This window comes from Gossypium hirsutum, chromosome A05 (genome assembly GCF_007990345.1).
Source record: "Gossypium hirsutum isolate 1008001.06 chromosome A05, Gossypium_hirsutum_v2.1, whole genome shotgun sequence".
In the NCBI taxonomy this organism is placed as follows: Eukaryota; Viridiplantae; Streptophyta; class Magnoliopsida; order Malvales; family Malvaceae; genus Gossypium; species Gossypium hirsutum.
This window is the reverse complement of record NC_053428.1, coordinates 68,019,785-68,029,172: the sequence shown is the minus strand read 5'-3', so window position 1 is coordinate 68,029,172 and position 9,388 is coordinate 68,019,785. Positions and strand designations below refer to the sequence as shown.

General features: G+C 33.1%; 1 non-coding gene across 1 annotated transcript; it reads left to right on the top strand.

Moving 5' to 3' along the window:
- Positions 1–1,097: 1,097 nt before the first annotated feature.
- On the top strand, positions 1,098–1,204 carry LOC121229848 (small nucleolar RNA R71). The gene has a single exon (XR_005927803.1). It is a non-coding gene; the product is annotated as a small nucleolar RNA R71 (small nucleolar RNA).
- The last annotated feature ends 8,184 nt before the right edge of the window (positions 1,205–9,388 follow it).

Sequence of the window (9,388 nt, the reverse complement as noted above, 5' to 3'; positions counted from 1 at the left end):
ATTTGTTCACTCTTACCAACACATCTTCAATTTTACCTTTTACATGTGCATATGAACGATCAACTAATTACAGTGTGGCAGTTGTAAGTCTTGCCTTCCCTATTCCTAACTTCCTAAAAATAGACATAGGCATTCGATTTATAATTGCACCTAAGTCGCATAATGCTTTGCCTACATAATGATTTCCAATAGGCCAAGGATAGTAAAACTCCCTGGATCTTTCAGTTTTGGTGGCAATTTGTTTCTCAACATTACTGTGCACCCTTCAGTGAGAACGATAGTTTTGAACTCCTTTAACCTTCTCTTCTTTGATAATATCTCTTTTATGAATTTCACATAGTTGGATGCTTCCACCAATGGTATGTTGACATGTAATTGCTTCAGGATATCTAATAATTTCTTGAATTCAAAATCTTGCTTAGATTTTTGGAAACGCTAAGGAAAATGTGGAGGTGGCCTTCCTTCCATTTGTTGAGGCTGTTTTTTCGTGGCATTTTTTATTGGCAATACAAGATGAATCCGCTTCAACATTTTTTAATTGTTCTTTTCTTTTGTAGCCTGCTGTACTACTGGTTCTAAATTCCTCTTATTTGAGAAATCTAAACTACCTTCTTCAATAGTGGTGTCATTAACAACTTCAATAGAAATTGGGATATTGTTTCCACCCTAGATTATATGTCTTGGAATATGGGTTGTTTTTGTTGTAATTAAAGATTCCCATATAATAAACTGAAGCTAGGTTCAATAGGCATTCATCAAAAACATGATCTTCTCCGCAATAAACACATGCTAATTCAACTACTTTCATTTCCTACACTGCAACTAGTCTTTTTAGTGTTTTAATCATATTCGTTAAAGATGATTCCTGAGTTGTTAGGGAAGTAATCGCATCAAGTTCCATTACTCCAGCAACTCTCCCGCCAGTCCCTACTATTGTATTAGGGCATTTATAATCGTTGTTTACTATCCTTTCCAGAATTTCATATGCCTCATTATATGATTTATTAAGCAAAGTCCCATTGGCAGATATGTCAACCACTATCTTTGTATGTGCATTCAATCCCTTGTAAAACATTTTCTTTTGTGTCTAATGTCAAAAACCATGCATTGGGTATTTTCTAATTAACTCCTTGATTTGCTCCCATGCTTCATATAATGCTTCATCCTTGGATTGCCGAAAGGACATAATATCATTCCTTAGTTTGGCATTCAAGTTTGGAGGATTATATCTTAGCAGAAACCTGTGATAAAGTTCATTCCAAGATGCCACCGTACCTAATAGCAATGCATTTAACCATGCTCTACTACAATCTAGTAATGAATAAAGGAATAAATTTAGTATCAGGGCATCTTCAGAAACACCCTACTATCTAAATGAATCACAAACTTCCAAAAAGAGTCTTAAGTGCAACCGTAGATCTTCAGTAGGCAATCCGCTGAACTGCCTTACAGTGTGTAACATTTGAAACATCATCGGCTTTAACTTCAAATGTTGAGCTTGAATATGTGGCCTGACAATTCTGGGATTCATATCATTCAAAATCATCACTACATGTTCACTGATGGGTTTGTCTTTGCCATTTGTTATTCGAGGAATATCAACATCCCTTCCATTCTAATGTAATGTCTTTTCTCTAACCTAATCATTTCTATTCCTTTCCATTTCTCACAATTCATTTCTCCTTCTTCTCAAGGCTCTCTCAAGTTTTTAGATCAAAAGAAACCCTCTTCAACTGTAAAAATATCTCTACTCATGCACCAACAAAAATCTTGAGGAAAAATCAAAACAACTAATTAAGCTAACTAAGAAAATTAAATAGGTAATAACATACCAAATTTTCACCAAAATTACCAATCCCCGGCAACGGCTCCAAAAACTTGTCGCGTGTGAATGTATAATGTGAATGTGCAAGTATACACGTCGAATCAAGTAATAAATTGAAGAGTGAGTATCGTCTCCACAAGGATCAAAATTAATTAAAAAATTATTATGCTATTACTATGAATTTGACTAATTAAACTGAGCAAAAGAAATAGAAAACAAATTGATGAAGACAATTAAGGAATGGATTAATAAAATCAATTATGAATGAATAAATTCTAGGGCAATTGAAATGTTGTGGCAATTCTCAAAGAATAAGGGGGGAGGATTTGTATGGTTGAATGATAAAGGTCTGAATTACTCAGGTTTTATCTTTATATCATAATAATACCATGGCAAAATCTTGACCATTCTACTGTTCAGGGATTCACTAATGTAGTTCATTTCTTTTAAGAGCTAGGCTTTAAGCTATCATTTTGAATTTTTATATGTCTAAAGAACTCAAGAATGATATCCAAACTTTCTTTCTCTCTCTGTACAGATCACAACTTCTACGTCTAGAGTGCTGTGAATATTATTTCGAATACTCTCCTTTATCAACTAATAATAATCCAATTTATTTAAACTTTTCAGAATTAAATTAGATCTAACAACATACCATACAATCATCTATGTCTAGAGCTTGCATATATGCTTTTAAAATAATCACAGATTGAATTAAACAATAATCTACTCAACATTCGAGTATAGGCATTAAAGATAGTAAAAATTCACCCAAATAATTCCAACCGAGTGAGATTTAGCTCATGGATTGGACATTCAAATCCGAAATAAACCGTTCAACATCATCATTCAAGTTTATGAATCACATAGTTCAAATAGAAAAAGGCAAAATTGCGTATGTGATTTTTGCTCTATAAGTTGTTACCCTCTCCTCTCTTTTATCTAAAATTTTCCAGGAGAATTCGATGCAGAGAAAAACTACTCTCCAATTCCTCTCTCTTCAAAATCCTCGTCCCCTATTTTCTTTTCTCTTTCCTCCTTTATAGGGTAGGTCCCTCCCTCTCAGCACACACCTTTTGCTTCCTCTTTTTCAAGGTGGTCTATCTGGTACAAGTACAACTGACTCAAAGTGATGTGGACTGAGTGTTGCGTCATCTTCCTGGAATTGCCATGGCATTCATGTTGGAAAACTAACCAATATTTTTTCATGGCAATATTTCACTTCATTTTTTTCTCCTTTCTCTCTTCTCTTCTTCTTCCTGCACCTACTGCCAATAATAACCATCACCTTTCTTCCCCAGTAACAAATAATGACATTTATAGCACAATCCAAGATTTGTTATGTAATGTTCTAAAAGTATCCTAAATATACAAACATATTTACTTAATTACAAACAATTATTTCAATCTATAAGCCTGAAATATAACTCTTTTCAAGAGTTATCAATTATGAACCTTCAATTCAGTTTGTAATGCCCTAAACTTTAGGCCTAGAAGCATTAGGTTTTGAGCATGGGAACAATTAGGAGGTAACACATAAATGTTTAGTTGTGCAAGAAAGTAACACAATTGTGTATCTGTTTCAATGGTTAAGTGTTTTGGAAATGTCTGAGAAGTCTTGGGTTCAAAACTGGACAAGTGCATCTCTAGTCAGTAGGCTTTTAAATAAATGTGGGTATTTTATGACAAAAAGGTCTGATCTAGTGGATAGGGGCGTATGGAGTTCTCCAAGAGGTCTAAGGTTCGAATCCTTGCATACGCAAAGGGATTAAGATTTTGTGGTGCTGGACGGCTAGAGTTTGTGTTTCATTAAAAGTCTAAATAGTGGAAAGGTTGGAGTGATTTTAGGAAGAAATATGGGATGTGGATAGAGGAGTGATCAGTTGAGGGATTGAGGAGGGCTTTGAAGAGAGATTTAAGGAGAAAATTGTGGGAAGTTTAAGTGAGAGGAAGTAGTGTATCGATTTGGGTTTGTGGGCACTCAAGAAGTTCGACTAAGGTGGGTTTTCTCTCTAACCTTTGGTTTCTGATTGCTCTAGGTGTTCTCTTTTTGTCTGGTGGCCGAATACTATTGGGGCTCCTTTCGAGTATCTTCCTGCTTGGCATATTCAATTTTTACAGTTATTTCTTTCCTCTTGTGAGTAATTTCCTACTCTCCTTGGCTGAACCCTCACTCTCTTCCCTCTTAACACTTTCAGGATTTGACAAGTTCTTCTCTCGATTTCCTTCTTGACCGACTGCTCCATCTTCTTCCTCCCCCATTCGGTTTGTTTTTTGGCTGAATACTTTTCTTCCCTTATTTGCTCTTTTTCCCTCTCCAATCGTTTCCCTTGTCGTCTTTTCTCCTTTTGTTTACTTATCGAATACACTTTTCTATTCTCCTCTCTTTCTCAACACTCTTTTCTTGCTATCCATTCATCTTAGCACCTTGACCATTTATTGTGTCTCTCCTCTCCCTTTGCTCTCTGTCGATTTTTAGGGCAATTGCAAGTGCTCGATTTTGTGTTCGGTTGTATCCAAGGGCTTGGGTGATCATCCTTTCTATACTGCTTAGGTGAAAAGGGCTTCAGTTGATTTAGTCAAGTTAAGGGGTATCGATTGAATGTTTTAGTGTATTAGTATAGTGTTATTTGATGCTGGTTGATTAAGTGTTTACCCATGTTCGATTGGTGCATATGAACTTTCGAAGGAGAAGGAAAATGTGACATCCCTAATTAGACCCTAGTCGGAATGTGGTTTCGGGACCACAAAACCGAGTCACAAAAATTCATTTTAATTTTTGTTGCATATATTTATGTGTGATAGTGTATGTAGGAAAAATTAAAAGTTTCAATTTAGTCTTAGGAATGTAAATTTTTCTTGAAAGGACTTAGTTGAAAAATTTAGAAAAGATGGTAGGTAATTTGTAAGAATCCAAAAACAATGAGGTGAGAAAGCTTGGGTTTGCATGTCAATTTACCCTTAAAGCATGTAGTGGCCAGCCATGAAATGATGCTATTCCACTAAGCCAAACTAAAAACAATTTTAATTGGCAAATGATGAAATAGATTTATAAGAAAAATATGAATAAAATAAGAAATAAAGGTAAGAGTGTGTTCATCTTCCTTACCTTCTTGCAAAGCCGAAACAAAAGGGAAAGAGGAAGGAATTTGTCTAGGGCATTCGGCTATCTTGGAGGTTAAATAAGGTAGGAGTTCATGTTATTTCTATTGATTTTTATGAGAATCTAGTTAGTAGTCAAGCTCTTATTGTAACCCATATGTTGATTTTTCTTTAGTTTTGGTGACAAATTGTGCATACGGTATTATTGGATAAATGCTAAAAGGATAGTGTTTTGATGTTTTGGATAGAAATATTAGAAAGGGGAAAATATGAGGTACCTAAATAGATATATGTGAATTTAAAAGATGGTATGAACAAATGTGGAGTTTTGCTAGTTTAGGATTATTCGGCCAAGTGTTTATGTGGTGGAAATTTAGTGTTAAATGAAATGAAAATGATATTATATGGGGGTATGTATATTCGGCCATATGAGTAAATATATAGATGATGTTAAATTTGATTATGTATAATGGGCCATATAGGGTACACATTGTGATATTAACTTTAATTCTCTATAATTGATCAAGTGGGTGATATTGGTTTATATGGTTAAATTTGATTTATGAATATGTACCTTGAAATAAAATATATCATAGACTATGTTACTTTGGAAGTGAGAATGCATTCGGCCTTGAGACAATCTATAAGTTTTAGTTAAGGTTCTAATGTTTTGAACAAGAATGGTAGTAAGATGAAACGAAAATTATTAAAATATATATGAGTAATTAACAAGGGTGGTTGCCATGTATATAATATTTATGTGTGTTTTATTGAAATATTTATTGGGTTAATTATAGTAATTGGATCTTAGGTGATCAATAGTCGAATGGCTTAAAGTTAGTAAAAGCATAAGGTGAATAAAAAATCAAATGTTGCCGTATGATTCTTTTGATATGAAACTATTAATGTTATGGGATATAAATAACTAGCAAGGTAATTAAACTAGTTTATTTATTTATTTAAGCTCAAGAACCCAAAGGAGGAGAATCAAGCAAGGGCAAAACGAAGTGTATCGAGTAGCCGTTTGGAACCGTTTCATCCGACATAAGGTAAGTCTTTGAGTAATGGAACTTAGCTTAAGATTTGATAAACGATGATATATATTTATATGAACATAATAAATAAAATGTGACCTAATGGTTCTACTTGAACTACATATTGAAATAAATAAGTTTCTAGCATATAAGTTTAGTTATAATGAAGAATGATATGGAATACGCGTAAAGATGGGACTATGAATTGGTGTAATTACCTATAGCAAAATGATAAGGAATAAGTTACCTCTATGAGCCTTAGCCGATTGGTTATTAGAAAAGTGATATTTAAATTATGATTTGTATGTGATAATAAGAAGTACTTATATATGATGATATGTTTTAAACTCAAATGGTAAGTTCTTAAGTGTTTGGACTTGGAAATTTAAGAGCAAATTGTAATAATCTCCTTAGGACAGCAGCAGTAGCGTGATTTTTGAAAATCACCATAAATTTTTGGAGTGGAATTAGAGACTGAATAAAATATGTAATCAAAGATCAATGAGTCTAGTTTCTTATAAAATAAACAGTGCAAGCAAAGGAATTTCCTATAGAGAGATATTTAAAGTTGTGTGTGACAGTGTTAGAATGAATCTGAAATCCCCTGTTCTGTATTTAGAAAATCATTATAAATAGTAAAAAAATTGTTATAAGATAAAATTTATATTCTTAGACTCCTTAATGAGTCTAGTTTCAAATGAAATAAACAAGAACATATTTTGAAATCAGTACAATGAGAAATTTGATTCGTAGTGAAGAGTAGTCAGTATAGTCAAACAGTAAAATAGGGGAAACTTTAAGAAAATTCTGGTTTTGATTGACCAAACCAAAAATCTTGAAAATTTTATGGTAGAAGATATATGAGTCTATTTTCGGGGAAAATTTACGGTACTTCATTTGGAGTTTCGTAGCTGCAGTTACAAATAATTTAATGATTGTTGCTCAAGAAAACAGCTTGTAGTGAATCTATGATTTTGTTGTAAACATTGATGAAACTAATTGAGCTGCTTATAAGCTATTGCTGATTTGATGTACAAGATAAATATATAGGTGGTGAGGCCAAAATGGCTAAAATTTAAATGTGTGCAAGTTATCCGAATGGCTATTTTATAAACGTAAGCAATGTATATGTAATATGTGTTGATAGTTTTATAAATTGAAGGTGTGGTGACTTAAATGTTGTTTAGCCGAATGGTTGTCATGAGAAGAATGTAAGTCATGTGTGTATTTTCTTATTTAGTTGGAAGTTTATTGAAAGGGATATATATATAAATATGTGTTAAAGTCGAATGATATTAGGACATGAAGTTAAGGTACATGCTATATGCTTATATTCGAATGAGGTTAATGAATTACAATGGTGATAGTTTGTGTGAAATGTGGTAACATGTGATTAAATATACATGGAATTTGGAAAGTATCCGGGTTAAGACTCGCTGACTACGTGATGTGGCCTAATGGCTCTTGTGGAATGAGACTAGCTATATTGAGATACGAATAAGTTCGAATGAAGTGATACCTTATTAATGTGTTTCCGTGTTGGAAAAATCGAAGGTATGTGAATTGATGTGTATACAACTTTGTGAATTAACTATGATGATATATCTGGGCTTAAAGTCCCGCAGGCTTGGTACTGGTAATTGGATTCGGATTTTTTTTAAAAACCTAGCAGGATATGGCTAAGTGCCTTGAAATATTTCAAACCGAAGACCATTTGTATATCTTTAAGATAAGGATTTAATTAGTTTCATAAAAATTTACTAATTTGAGTTGTATTCGGCAGGATGTGCAAATACAAGGTATGGATTGCGTTTGGTCATTTATGTATATGTGATAAGGAATATGTTTGGTCCTTTATATACGTATACGAAACTTTAATACTTGTCATGATTTGATTATTTGAAATATTAATGTGAATATGAACTAAAGAACTAAGCTCCTAAATACATATATACAATTATGTATGTGCACGAAATGAGTGCATATGATTAAGTGGTTAGAGGTATTGAAAGATTGAATTGGTAATTGGTAACTATGGAAACGGTAAGTGTACAAAGGTTAAGTATATGGTAAGTGACACTTACTTGCTATGTGAACTCGATTTCGTTTGTATTACAAATGTACTTGAGGAATCACTTATGAGATGGTTATAAGTTATATTCAACGAGTATTGACTCTATCAAATTGTTTATGTAAGATGAAAACATGAATATGTGCTTCCAAATATGGAAACCGAATGTGATTATAGTGTTATGTTTTAGTTCGACTGATTAAACTAAAAGTAGCATGGATATTTTTAAATGCGAAGGGGTATATACTCTTAAATTTGGATGAAATAGATGAATTACATGTGCATACATAGGGTTTAATCTATTTGACCGAATGGTGATATATCTTGACATTTCAAAATGTGATTTGTGTAAGGCCTAATCTTAAGCGACTTTGTAATAAATCAACAATTACGGATGATCAGCACATTAAGTTGGCCAGGTATGTATTATGTACTTGTGTAGGCTTATTAAGCCCATCGAGACTTCACTTGGATTTTGTGTAAGTTATAAATGTATTTAATCCAGCAAAGTTAATTGGTTTACTTAAGACTTACTAAGCCTTGAAAGCTTACTCTGTTGTTACGTTTCTCTATTTTATAGATTATCAAATTTGGCCTTTGCTCGGGGATCGTCAACAACTCGTCACACTATCACTATCCACTGTTTGGTACTACTATGTTTTGGATTATTTTATGGCATGTATAGAATAAACTAGTAGCGGAATAATATTCTGGTTAATGTATATAAGCCATGCAAAAATGGCATCTTTTGAATGTGTACTTATAGAAGTTTAATTTTATCCCTGACTGTATTTAGCATTTATCTAAATGAATGATCTTTATTTCAAGAAAAAGTAAAAAAAAAATTTACTGTTCCGACATGAGTTACAAGTCTGGTAATACCCCTTTCTTATTCTGACAACGGTTACGAGATAGGGGTGTTACATTTTATTTGGTATTAGAGCCACGGTTTAGTCAATTCTAGGACTAACGTAGCACGTTCGAGTCTAGTTATACATGTCATATAATGATAAAATGATAGTGTGATGATTTCTGACAGAAAAAATGTATTTTTCGTATTGTAATGAATCTCTATCCCTATCGAGCTGTAACAAGCATGATGGCTGGTAATGTGTTTCAGACTCAAAGTTCAACAGGCTTGTGCCAGTGACGAGTTCAGGTTATACCTAGTGGGCTGAATGTTGGAAAACTATTAAAGAGACTAGAACTATGAAGCTTATGCTATACGGTATCCGAATTCGTTCACTAAATTAAGTTTGTCCAGGTATGTGAGTGTTATTTACGAAATGCGTATGGGAAATGATGATATATCTATGTGTTCAGTTTCCATAGAAATTTATATTCATAGAAGTGTAT